Source organism: Ursus americanus, chromosome 6, assembly GCF_024610735.1.
Source record: "Ursus americanus isolate L20-20 chromosome 6, mUrsAme1.1.p, whole genome shotgun sequence".
In the NCBI taxonomy this organism is placed as follows: domain Eukaryota; kingdom Metazoa; phylum Chordata; class Mammalia; order Carnivora; family Ursidae; genus Ursus; species Ursus americanus.
Window position 1 is genome coordinate 53,863,629 of NC_142132.1, and position 13,407 is coordinate 53,877,035.

General features: G+C 59.0%; 1 long non-coding RNA gene across 1 annotated transcript; it reads right to left on the minus strand.

Annotated features, from left to right (window-relative positions):
* Positions 1-5,371: 5,371 nt before the first annotated feature.
* Positions 5,372-10,386, minus strand: LOC123783120 (uncharacterized). Its single transcript, XR_006777123.2, has 3 exons — positions 10,130-10,386; positions 6,150-6,217; positions 5,372-5,747 (listed from the first exon to the last, which is right to left on the minus strand). It is a non-coding gene; the product is annotated as an uncharacterized LOC123783120 (long non-coding RNA).
* Between the last annotated feature and the right edge of the window lie 3,021 nt (positions 10,387-13,407).

Below are 13,407 nucleotides of genomic sequence, written 5' to 3' on the forward strand. Positions count from 1 at the left end.
GGATTGGGGAGGACGTCATCCAGCAGAGGGGACAGACTGAAGGAGGGCCCAGGGACGAGGGCAGCTTGGCGCTTCATGGTGCCATCATCTCCCTGGATTTGGGGGCTGGGACTCTTTGGTCGCAGCCAGAGAGCAGGGCTGGTGGCCTTGGCTCATGGTTGGTTCCTACAAGTTCGGAGGCTACCCCAGAAGTTGTACAGAAGGCCGGTGTTGGGGGGCGGGGCTGTAGCAGGGCCATCCCACTGACTTCCCTGGAGTCCCCACTCACGCAGTTGGCTCCCTGCGTCTGCTGTTGGGTCTCTGTCTTGCCACTGCGCTGCCCAAACCCATCCCAACCCCCTCGCCCCTCGGGAGAAAATCCCAGGTGCATTCCACACAGTGTCAGAGGGACCCCGAGTTGCCCAGGGTAGTCCCCTGCTTCGTGGTGACTCTCCTCCCCTTCCTGCCTCCCTCTATCCTTCTCACAGCACTTCTGGGCTCATCTCAAAAAAAAAAAAAAAAAAAAAAAATCCCTTGCCCTCAAATCCTTGTCTCAGAGTTGGCTCTGGGAGGACCCTGCAGGAGTCCAGGGTGGGAGGTTAGGACATGACCTTCGTTCCTCCTCAGGACCCCTGAGACTTCTCCCCTCACCCCTGCCTGCCAAGAGCTCTGTGCCTATTGCCCCCAGCAGCAGCCCCTCACTCCACTCTGCTTCCCTTTCTGCCCCTTGAATGTGATCAGTGAAGGGTGGGAACGGCAACGATGCAAGAATATGGGGGCTTGGGGGGCTCATCACTGGCTGAGCGAGTGCCTGGGCCTCCGGAGCTGGGATGGGCAGGATGGTGTCGGCTGCGGCAGCTGATGCCGGCTGATGGCAGAGGCCCGCATGGGGCTGGAGCAGAAGCAGTTAGCTGCTGTGGTGACAGCCGAGACAGGGCGGCTAAATGGGCCCATTAGAGGGCATTAGTGAAGCAATTGGACGGGCCTGAACCCAGACGCACCCCCTTCCTCGCTGCCTCGTGGGGGCTGGGGCTGGGGCTGGGGAGCTTTACCTGAGACCTGTCAGGGACTGCGCCCCCAACTGAGAGCTGTTTTGAAAGGGGAGGGTGCCCCTGTCCTGCAGCCACAGCCCCTGGCGGCGGAGTGCCCATCTGTGGTCATTTGGAGTCTGCGTGCCGAGTGATGCCCGGCCAGATAATGGCTTTAATGGGGCCTCGCACGCAGAGCACTTAACACACTTTCCAGAGCCGGGTCCCAGACGTTAGCTCATTAGCTCAAACCTCTGAGGCCCATTTCACAGGTGGGGGAGGGGGAGGGACCCATGAAGTGACATGTTAAAGGTTAACCACATGGTTCTTTGTCCCGAACCAAGCCTATCTGGCCCGGCCGAGACTCTGATGTCCCTTGAGACTTTGCGGGACTGGGTTTTATTCATCTGTAACTCCAGGGTCTGGTGTTAGGCTGCACGGAGCACGTGCTTCTCCAAGTGGTTATTGAGGAAGATGAGGACCCAGCCCTGGCTTCCCGATGCCCTGGCTGTGCAGTGTGGTGTCATGGGGGCCGGCAGACGTGGGCTGGAACCCTGGCTAGATCACTTACTTGTTGTGTCCCATGGCCAAATGATTTCATCTCCCAGAGCCTCTACGTCCCCACCTGCGGAATGGGACTAATAATAGGACCTGTTCCCAGGGTGCTGAGGGTTAAATGAGACACCGTGCGCCGAGAGCTAAGGGGGCACTTAGCACGTAAGTGTGCCGGAAATGGCAGGGGGTGTCACCGTGCTTTCATCATTACCCACTTACACAGTGGGTGACATTGGAAGTGCTTGTCTAAACAACAGTAGCCGTGGCTCCTGGAAGGTGACCCAGGGCTGGACTTGCAGAAGCAGCAGGAAAAGAGGAGAAACTTGGAAGGAAAGCCCAGGCTGGCTCCACGGCTGCTCCAGACATGCAGGGGTGGGGGTCCATAACCTCTGAGGGCACTGCAGCTCTCAAAGCCTCGTACGTGACAAGGGTGGGGTGGCCCTGCTGGGGACGGGGCCACAGGACAGGGACAGCCCGGAGGAGCAAGTCTGCATGAGGGTGGGCCGGATCCGGGGCAATCAGACATCGGGGGCTCTGAGAACATCCCTCTTGACCCTGTGGGCCCAGCCCAGCCATCACAAGGTGGAGCTGTGGGGGTCTGGGGACAGGGGCACGGGTTGTCCTCAGCTGCCCCTGCTGGAAGGGGGCTGCTTAGCTGAGGAGGGGGGAGGAGGGGAGGGTGTGCAGGCTTTGCTGCAGTCGGGCTCTGCTTATAGCAAAAGCGTCTCTCCCTCTGGGCAGTGGGAAGGGGCCCCCAGCCCCCGCACTGTCGCCCTGCCCGACTCTGGAGGAAGCACTCATGTTATGAATATGAAATAAACCTACCAGCCTCCTGCTAAGCTCCTCTTGTTTTCTTCCTCTGCACCCATTATTAAGTTCCAGCTGTGTCTGGGCAAATAGAGACCGGGTCCTCTCTCCAGAGCCCAAATGGGAAACTGAGGCCAAAGAAAGCTGGTGACTTGCATTCAACTTCCCTCACTGCAGTTCTGGGGGGATCTGAGAAGGGAGGGTACACAGATGACCCAAGCGTGCCTTTGAGAACGGAATGGAAGTGCACCCTGGCCCCACATGGTCAGTAACCCGCCCTCCTTTCCCGCATCTGCTCTCATCTGCCCCTTTCAGCACCCCTGCGGAGAAGGCAAGAGGGAGAACTAATAGGCCCTTTCCACAGGTGAGGAGATTGAGGCCCCGGGGGAGCCACACTGTGTCGAATGCTCTTATTGAACGCTGTTTATTTTTAATGAAAATCATGAACAGAAAACCACAAGGATAACATCTCAAATGCCCTGAGGCTCCAAGAGGGAGTTGTTTTGTTCCTGGTATTTGACCAACCTCCAAGGTTGTGGGGTTTCCAGAATTTGTCCGTGCAGGGTCAAGCCCTGGGTGGGCCTCTGGCTCTGCTGGGCCTCTGGCCACCACAGGTGGGTTTAGGAGCAAACAGTGGGGTAAGTGGGTTGGGGGCACCCCTGCGGGCTTGGCTCCTGGTAGCTCCAGCCTGCCTTCTTGCTGTCGGATCCCCAAGACCCAAGGGCAGGCTCTGGATCTCTCTGCTCACTGGATGGCTCTGCCTCCTTCCCCCACTGGAGCCCTTTCAGCCTGGCCTGCTGCGGGGCGGTCCCCTCCCTCCTGCAGGCTGTGTGAGCCCAAGGCCAAGGTGTGCCATGTGCGACAGCTGCGGGCGAATGTTACTCTGGACTTGTCCAGAGCACATCGCACCTGACACCCTGCAGCACACCGTTCTTGATGCCGTTTGAACAAAGGAGTCTACCCTTCCGGAAGCAAACTCCACCGCATCCCCCCCATCTGCCTCCTAATCCCAGGGCCTGGCTATCATAGTTCCTGAGCGCTGTTTCCCCATCTGGTCGACTGGAGAAGAGGGCTGCCGCAGCACCTGCTCCTAGGGCCACTGGGGGGATTGGGAGGCGTGCAGCTTGGCCTGCACCGGGCCTGGGGGAGCTCTGGGAGAAGGGCAGCCCTGAGATCTTTGATGTCAGCATTCTGGTGCTGGGCTGAGGCCCCAGCGCAGGACGCAAGGTTCCCACTCTCCGGGGGCGCAGAGCCTGTCTTCCCATCACTCAGGCGAGGTCAGCTCAGGTGTGGCGTCCCCCGGAAGACCTCAGTCCAGCGCAGCCCGGAGCCTAGGTTAGGCCCCGGGTCCCATGGCCCCTGCCCTGCCACTCCAAGTCTGTCTGCTCTTCCGGGGGCCAGGTATGGGTTGAGAGGGTCCCTGGCACCCGGCACAGAGCAGCAGCTACGGAAGCGTGTAGAGTGAAGGATCATCGAGCTTCTGACTTCCTCCCGTAGCCACCTGTTGCTGCTTTGTGAACGTGGGCCCGTGCTGCCGGGTGTATTCGTGACGCCACTTCGTCCTCATGAGAGCTCCGAGTGGGTTAGTGCCTGCATTTTACAGGTGAGGGGGCGCTGAGAGCTTGCCCTATCAGCCAGCCTCTAACTAGAGGAGGAGGGCCCTCAGGTACTGACGACAGGGGGTCAAGTGCCGGGAATTGGTTTCCCAGGTGGTGGAGGAGCTGCGAAGTGCTGCCTGGGGGTCGGCATTCACAATGGCATGAGGCCGCTGCCACCCGAGGCTGGAAACCAGGGAGGAGCTGGGCCTTGTGGACATGTCCCATAGAAGCTGGACCCACGGAGGAGACGCCATCCAAGGCAGAGAGGGAGGGGAGAAATAGGGCCGGGTCAGGAGCACCAAGCCCAGGGCACTTCCCCCAGGTCCACAGTAAGACGTGGTCCTGAGGCTCTGTTCCAGGCCCGACTCACTTCCACTTGGGCTCCCCATCCCCTGGCCCCAGAGCGTCCCCACCTCTGCCCTCCTCACCTCGGCTCTGCCCTTTCTGCTGGCCCCAGCCCCTCAGCCCCCCAGGTCCCAGCAGGGCGGCCTGCATCCTGGGTGGGCCCACCTTCCGTCCCAGCTGCCAGCCACCTCCACTGGGGACCCCTGCACGCAGTGGGTGCCACATGGCTCCATGCCAGCCCCAAAGATGCTCATCTCCACCCCTCCGGCCACAGCGCTTCACGGCGTCCCACCGTCCGTGGCTCGTGGACCTCGCAGCAGCCACTCCCAGCTCTGCCCTCTCCCAGGCCCCAGGGATCCTTGTCAGAGGCATCGCTCATCCGTGAGCCTCCCCACGTGCTTTAGCTCCCCCCACGGCGGCGCAACTCCATTGTCCCCCCTCCCTGCCCCCTTCAGCTGTCAGAATGGCAAGTGTGTCACACAGCGGTCTCCAGCCTCTGTCTCCCCTGCCCCCCGCCCCATCCCGCCCCCCCAATGCAAGGAAAGCTTGGCTCTTGTCGAGGTCTCCTGTGACCCCCAGCCAGCCCACTGCTTTCCTCATCTTCCTTAGTGTCCAGCAGCATCTGGCCCAGATGTGCGTTCCACGGGCACAGTCGTCTCCAGTTGCATCTCCAGCACACAGTAGGCACTCACTGCGTATCTGTTGAGCGAATGCATAACCCCGCGTACTTGTGAGAAAACCAAGTCGCAGAAGAAGCCTGCCGTTCGGTGTGGTTATGCAGCTGGGAGCAGCTGAGCCGACCCAGGGCCCCCGTGGTCTGCCCTGTCTCCATCTTGTCTGCTGGGGCTCGGGCCCAATGGACGGCTGAGCGGAGGGGGAGGTGGGGGGCAGGAGGCCTGAGAGCCCCACGGACGTGCCCGTAGACCTTCCCTCCCGCGCCTGCCTGCCTCTGATAGATGCTCAGCTCCGAGGTTTTCTCTTTATTCCTCCCCTCTCTCTCTTTTTCTCCCCACTGGGTCTTTTTAAGCGGTAATTACAGCCGAAGTGGACAATCTGTCTTTTTATTTTTAGGCTTTGACGCTCAGACACCAGGCCCTGGACAGCCAGCACAGCCTAGAAATAGGTGGCTGACGCCCAAATGAGGCTCTGTTGGGGCTGCCGGTGCGCAGGGCTTGTGAGGAGGGGTGGGGTGTGGATGTGCACACCCCTGCAACAGGCCAGGACGTGGGGAGAGCCCTGCCCAGGGAGCCAGGAGACGGGGCGTCTGGCCCCTTCTGCTCTGTGACCTCGGGCAAGTCCCTGGCCCTCTCCGGGCCTTACTCCAGCCCAGGCACAATGAAGGGAGGCCCAGATAAGCTCCATGGGTTTCCAGATGACATCTCCAGGGCGGAGGGCCCCAGGGCTGGTCCGGAGGGGCTTTCCTGGCGTCACTGTGCTGAGAGAGAACAGGAAGGATGAGCCAGCCCCAGAGAGACACCTGGACAGGGGCTCTCCTGCCAATGAGTGATGGTCCTACATATTGTTAGACCTTTCCTCTCCCCCTCTGTTTCTTCCTGTGGCCCTCGCATTGTCATTGTCCCTAACTTATATCTAACTCATCCTTCCTCCTTGGGCTGCCCTCCCTCTGCTCCCCTCCTCACGAAGGGCTCAGGGGCCACACCGTTCCACCCGCACAGGCTGACAAACAGGAGATGCCGCCCGGGGGCTTCTGGCTCCAACAAGCCCAGCTGTTTCCTCAGGGTGCCCTGGCCTCAGCCCAGCTGGCCTGACCGCCACCCCCCCGCAGGCTGCGGCAGTGACCGTCGCCACATGTCCACGCACCCGGTCATTCACTTACTCATTTAAAAACATTCGATGGGTGCCAGGTGCTGGAGATAAGCCATGAACAGACGAGGAGCTTGCTTTCTAGTTGGAAGAAACAGACAACAAAATCATAACCAAACGGAGAAGAAGTGTTAGACAAAGACGAGTGCTATGAAGACAAAAATAAAAAGCCAATGGCGTGGGGAGTCGCGCAGGGTGGCTGTTTCTGGCCTGGTGGTCAGGGACAGATTCTTGGAGAAGGGGACTTTTGAGCTGAAACGGCCTAGGAAGACCGTGCTGGCTGCTGGGGAGGGGGCTGGGCTCTGGTAGAAGGTGCCCACCCAGCTGCCCACCCAGGAGATCAGAAACTTGGCCTACATCATTCTCCCCCTCTGGGGCTGAGAAAGCCTCTGGGCACTTTAGGAGAAATCCAAGCTCGAGTCCAAGATTTCACAGAGCCGAGTCCTCCCAGAACCACTTAGCTCCTCTGGACACATAGGTCCAGGCCTGTGATGGGGGCTCTTCCCTCTTTGCTTTGAGGGGGCTGTGTCAGTGTCCCAGCAGGCTGAGCTACAAGGCTGCATATGGAGAAGAGTCCAGCCATGTGGACATGGCCCAGGTCCCATAGGCCTGTGGTAGCAGAGCGGGGGCCATGCTGTTCTCCCAGCACCAACGGCTCTGTGCCTTATGTGACAAGAGGCTCAGGAAAATGGAAGGGGAGGGGTCATGAAGGATACAATTCACGGCTGCCTTCACCTCCAGGAGAAGTTGGTGGCCTGTTCTTCCAGCTTGGCCCAAGGGTAGGGGTCTTCAAGGCCGGAGTGGTGGGAAGAGGCTGGGAGATAGGATGGAGCCCCATCCGGACAGCCCCAGGCCTGCCCCATCGTAGGGTGCCACAGCTGACCCTGATTCCCAGCTGCGGGCTTCATCAGAACTTATCTCTCAGGCAAGTCCCTGGGCCTCGGGCAGGGACTGGGACAGCAGGAGGAAACAGCCCATCCTGGAGCCCGAGGGCACCGGCCGAGCTGAGCCTGGGTGGGAGGACCGCAATCAAGGTGGCCTCTGGGCCTCCGCTTGGAGTGGGGGTGGGGGGTGTGGGGGGTGGAGACCAGACAAGGCAGCCTGCGGGCTGGCACTGAGCGGGCGTCCAGGGAGATCAGGAAATGAGGCTCTTCAGCTCATGGCAAGGCCCCTCTCGGAGCACAACCACACAGCACCCTCGCGTCCTGTGCCCTCATTCTGCCAACCAAGCAATAACAGAGCAAAGAGTTACGGGGCCCTTATCCCCTGCCAGCTACTGTTCTGAACAATTTACGTGTGATCACCCTGTTCATTCTCGAAACCTATGACGATCCCATTTTACAGATGAGTAAACTGAGACACAGAGCTGCACAATAAACATGGCAGAGCTAGAATTTGAGGCCGAGCAGCTTGCCACTGTCTGCTTCTAACTGCCCGTCTCCCCGCAGCCTCGGAGCCTAGGGCTGCAGCCACGCATCCGAAGGTCAAGAGAAGGTGCGTGTGTGTAGTATCATAGCACGAAACGCACAGCGCAAGGGCTCCTGCCAGCGCCCTCATTGCTGGGGCCCAGAGTGCCCCCGGCTCCCCGAGGGAGGCTGGGGCAGGCTCACGCGGCCCTGCCTGCTGGACCCTCTGGCCTCCTTTGCTGCTGCGGGTTCTGGCTCGGGCTCTGAGCGCCCCAGCTTTCCATCGGCTCCATTCCAAGTTCTTTTATTAATTCCCTCACTCTCCAGCAAGAGAACTTTAATTAGCCGGGCCGATTTATCTATATAAATACAAACGGATGGCACTCCGCGGTGGGCGGGGAAGTGGAAGGGGAGCTGGGCCAGCGGGTTGCCTAGGGCAGAGGAAGTGACAACCGCGCCTTCCCAGCAACCAAAAATATGACTTTAATATCATGCGCACGTGCGGCGTGCGTGTGCGCTCACCGGCGGCCAGGCAGCCCACGGAGCTGTGGCTGCGGGCACCGTGCGTGCTGTCACTCATGATGGGAGAACATGTCTCCAGAGCTGGGCTGCCTCTGACTTCTCGGGGAGGTCTGAATGTCCCTCACTGCAGAGCGACATTGACGTGTTCCTGCTCGTGGCAGGCCCTCCCTCGTATCCCTCCCCAGGAGGACAGGGAAAGCATGACAAAATCACCGTGTTCAAGGGCTCACTGGACTTCAAGGACTTCTCCCAGGCTTGGGGACAGGGGACAGGCTGATGACAGCTGAACTCTTTGTCCAGCCCTGGGAGGCTCAGGATTAGAGAACGGATCCCAAGGATGCACCTTGGTCTTGCTTTCAGACGTAGCCCCAAAGGTCAAAGCTTTCTCACTGAGCGCCTGACATAGCAAGGAGACAGGCAGTTAGGAGCATGGACTGGTGACACGCTGCCCGGATGCAAATCCTGGCTCTGTCCCTTCCAGCTGTGCAAACTTGGCGGAGCTGTTTTCCAGCTCTGTGCCCTAGTTCCCTCATCTGTAAAATGGGAGCATGATAGCTCGCAAGGATTAACAGGTTTATCACACTTAACATGCTTAGTACAATACAGGGCATGTGGTAGGGGCCCCATAACTCTTTGCTCTGCTATTGCCCACCTGGCGATAGAAGGTTCCTGTGTGGTTTGCTCCCTTATGCCAAGGGTGAGATCATGGTGGATGGTGATGGTGAGAGCGATCGTGACAGTGCTGATAACAGTGATGGCATTTCTTTTGACAGTAGCTAACATCTACATCCCATGGGCCATTGTTCTAAGTGCTCTCTATCATCTCATTCAGAGTCGGGGGTGACAAAGAAGCAGCCTCTGTCCTCATAAGGTTCCTGTCTAGTAGGGGAGACAGGACCCATATGACAAGAGGCCTGAAGAGAAACAGAAATGTTATCCACGGCGGAGAAGATAGAGGAGGGGCAGCTCAGTGGCCTGGGGTGGTCCGGGACAGGTCCCCTGGAAAGGGAGGGGGCTGCAGCCACACTCCTCCGTTCTTTCCAGGAGGCTTATGTTGACTTGGTGCCCCCATGGTGAAGCGGGGGAGGGGAAGGTGTAGGGAAGCGATTCTGATAGAACTTTTCACAAGGTGGCAGGCTGCCTTTGGGGAAAATGCATTCCTTGTCACAGGACGCAGGTGGGCAAGGCCTGGGGAAGCAGAGGTCAGTGACACTGTGGAGGGGATTTCAGACCTGGGAGTGGCAGTGGTGGGGGATAGCGTATGACCTGTGGCTCCCTTCCGGGTCTGGAAATCTAACTGTCGAACGTGTTTATAGGCACACGCACACGTGCACACACACGTGCACACACACGTACACACATACACTACAGGCTGGTACGGCCCAGGTGTCCAGGACGTCTGCCCAGGGAAGGAGGCTCTTCTGCTCATGGCAAGGCCCCCTCCTGCATACCACAAGCACACAGTGACCTCGCATCCTGTCCTGCCTGGCAAGCACCACTGGAGCAAGCAGTCCTGGGGGCTCTCACTACAGGCCACGTACCCTTCTCAGCATTTTCAGGGTGATAACCCTGTTAATACAACCTACGATGTTCCCATTTTACAGATGAGTACATTGAGGCGCAGAGTGGTTAGCACAACGCTCCCAATGTCGAAGGGCTGTAAGTGGGTGGAGCTGGGGTTGGAACCTGGGCATTCGGTCACTATGATTCGTGCTCCTGACTGCCTCTAGCACATGTCACCAGCCCCCGCCGCCATCATTATTAGCCTCGTCTCGGGCAGTGTTTCTCTGCTCTTGGTGTCAAGTCTGTTTTTCGCTTGGAGCCACCGGCTGGGGCTAGGGTGAGCAAGGCAGTAAGAAGGCTATGTTTCCTGGTGGGATAGGGGATCTCGTGTCATCCTGGGGGTGTTGCCTGAACAGAAGGGGGCCCTGGGTTCATATCTGGGTTCCTGCACTTAGAAGCTGTGACACGTCAGACAAGCCCCCTGCCCTGTCTGACTCAGTCACTCTGCTGTGAAATGTGTTGGGTGAAGATCCAGTGGACGCGGGTATCAGACAGTACTCACCCGCCTGGGGGCCCCTCGACAGTGCCTGGGAAACAGTCAGAGCCACAGGGCTTTCCTGGGCAGTGAGTGTCCCTGGGCTCCTCTTCTTGGACCCTGTTTGGGCCTCAGAGAGGCTAGCGGGGTGCTGGCCCTCTGCCACCTGGCGTGCTGGGGCCGAAGAGGAGGCCCCAGGGTCCTGGGCCTGGAGCCCCATGGAACGGCAGACAGAAAACCCTTGTGTCGTGGCAGCTTTGCTGAGCGGAGCCTGAGAGCGGCAAACTCTATTCTTAGCCAGCGTCCCATCACGTGGAGAGGCAAGCGTGTCATTAGTGGGGAGGGAGGGAGGAGCTGCCAGATTTAACCCCAAAGGGCCAGGGCGCCACAAAGAACTAGAGAAGAAACCCAGTGCGCTAGGGAGGGAGGAGCGGAAATCTGAGTTGGAGCCAAAGGGCCATCCTGTAAGGGGCACCCCAGCAGACACCCACCCGTCAGACACCATAGCCCTGGGGGAGGAAGGTGGCCCTAAGGGGCCGAGAATTCTGCAGGCTGTCACCGTGTGCTGAAGGGGGCGCTCTAAGGGGATCTGCGAAGAGCCCTGGCAGGAATCAGGAGGTCAAATCTAGCCCCATCCCCACCACCAATGGGCGTGGCTGGGGACAAGTCACAGTCTCTGGCCCCCGGTCTAGGTCTGAGGTATTAAACTCAAGGGTCCCTCTGCTGTGGCATTTGTGACATGGACCCAAGCAGGGTAGGAGCTGAGAGCAGCACCCAGAACTCCAGTCAAACCCTTCACGGGGCCTGCGAAGAGCCAAGGCATTTATCTTTGCCCACGAGAACCCACTGCTCTAACAGAACCGTCCCATGTTCTTACTTCATCCTGATGAGCCCTGTGTCCATTATCCTTCTAGCATGATCCATCAGTGGACGTAGCTGTGAGGGACTGGGGTTAGACTAGTCTGATGGTGTCGAATGAGGCCGAGCCAGATGTGAGGGTGAGGGAATGGCCCAGATGAGGTAGGACCCCGGGGAGAGGCAGGGTGGCCTGAGCATCGGGGGGTGGGGCGGGTGTGCAGCCAGGGGATGCTGGAAGGGACACTCCTGGGTTGATTCATGACGCAGGCGGAGCCAGACAGCAACCCCCTGCTTTCCTGAGTGACCTCTGTGTCTTTTCAACCTCACTCCTGTGTGCCCCAGGCTCGCCTCCCCAGCAGAGCCGTCTGCTCCCCAAGGCCAGGCCGGCTGCCCTCGTCCTCCTCCTCCGGGCCCACTCCGGGCACAGCCTGAGCTCAGCTCCTCGTCCTGCCAGCACGGAGCCCACCGGCTCCCGCTGCCTCACCCCTGCCCCCTCATGCCGGCCGCTCATTTCCTTTCTCATTAATCACTGCTGGGCTCCAGCGGTGCCCTTCCCTCCCCAGCTCATTTGCCTAAAGAAATGAGTTGCTTTGTTGAGAAGAAACAAATATCTCCCAGTTCTATTTCCTCTCTCCCCTCCCCAGGCCACAGAGATGGGGGGCCAGAGGCCTCCCTAGGGCTCTCTGAGATGGAGGCTGCAGGGAGAGCAGCCTCAGTTTCCCCACATAAACCGGAATGAGCAATTTCTGAGGAGGCCTGAAGGAGACAGTGGTTTGAGGCTCAGGTAGGGGTGGGAAGGGAGGCTGGCTTCCTCACACCCCTGCCCCATAGGACTGAAGCGGCTTGGATGTGGCTTTGTTGTTTTGTAAAGCCAATGAGCCTTGGTTCCCCAACCTGAGAACAGGAACTTGTCAGCTGGCCTCCAAGAGCAGATCCCGAAACCCCGTGGTGCGGGACATGACTCATCACGTCCTGGGGGAAGAAGGTGGGGGAGACAGTATTCCAGGAGCTCCTGGAAGGAGAGGCAGTGGAGAGGGGAGGCCCTCCAGCACGGAGGGACTCGGGTGCTGCCCAAAGAACAAGGCTTGCGGCTTGCACCTGCCCTTCCATCCAGACCCACAAGACTGTTCCAGGTGCAACACTCACTCATGGGCGCCAGGTCAGGGATGGTTCCCGGGGTGGGCTGGACTCTGCCTAGTCACAGACAGGGCCTGAGGTCAGACATCACTGGGTTCAAACCCTTAGCAGTTAGTGAGCACAGGCAAGGGCAATGTCTCAGGACCTCAGTAGTCCCATCTGAAGAATGGAAGTCAGAGCAGCCGCCGCCTCGCAGGGTTGCCGGAGGACTAGCAAAGACCCTATAGATGGAGCACTCGGCATAGCACCAGGTACACAGCGAGTGCCCTGTAAATACTAGTTAGTAATTATTACTGTCATCATCGCGATCTCCCGCTTAGGGTGAGAATGCGAGCAATAGAGAGGGGCCGCATTACAGGGCATTACAGGGCCAGCCTCGAGTCAACTGGATTTTTCAAACGTAAATTACAAGCAAACGGCTACTTTTCTGTTATTGCTGGTCGAGTGTGGCCCCGAAACCCCTCCTGGCTGATGGAGAGCAGGCACCGGGCCCGGCCCCAGGGCTGAGGGCCCAGCCAGCTGTCCCAGGCCGCCAGACATCCAGGTCACCAGCCACAGGTGCAGAGAGGAAACCCCGTCCATCGGCCCTGGAAGTCACAGTCTTAGGAATTCTGTGGCCTCTCCAGGTGCCACCATTGTGCTGACTGTCCCATTAGGCCCGTGACGGAGCATGCTGCAACTGGGAGAGACCCCAGTCCTGAGCTGGGATGTGACCAGCCCACCGGGCTGTTTGGAGCCAGAGGTGCCCCCTCTCCCCACAACTTACCACCAAGTTTGATGCTCTGGGAGCGTCCTGGACCCCAATGCCTAGGGATGAGCTAAGATAAGCAGAGAACCCCTGAGGCTCTGGAATTAGACCAGAAGAAGGCCAAACGGACAGATTTCCACTGAGGAAAGTTGCACCTGGCCAGTGCCCACGAGGAGATCCCATGAGGAGCCGCAGGAAGGGCGGGACCCGGTCTGGGGCTCTGTTGGGGGGCAGTGATGCCCTCCCTCTTCTGGTCTGCTTCTCATCACCCCCACTCTGGAAGGAAGGGTTGGGATAAAGCCCCCCCCCCCCCATGATTTCAGATCCCTACCCGCTGAAACAGCTAGAAGCTGTAGCCACAAAGGCTGAGAGAAGAGGGTTGGCAGATCTGGGGCAGAGGCTCTTTCCAGAATAGGGAGGACCTTCTTGACTTTACCATTTTGCCAGAGGTCTAGCTGAGAGAGACCTCAGGACCATCCTCGGCAGCTAAATATGATAGCAGGACTGCCACATACAGTTGGGCAGGTTGTTCATTGCACAAGGGTGCCTGACTGAACGAGTG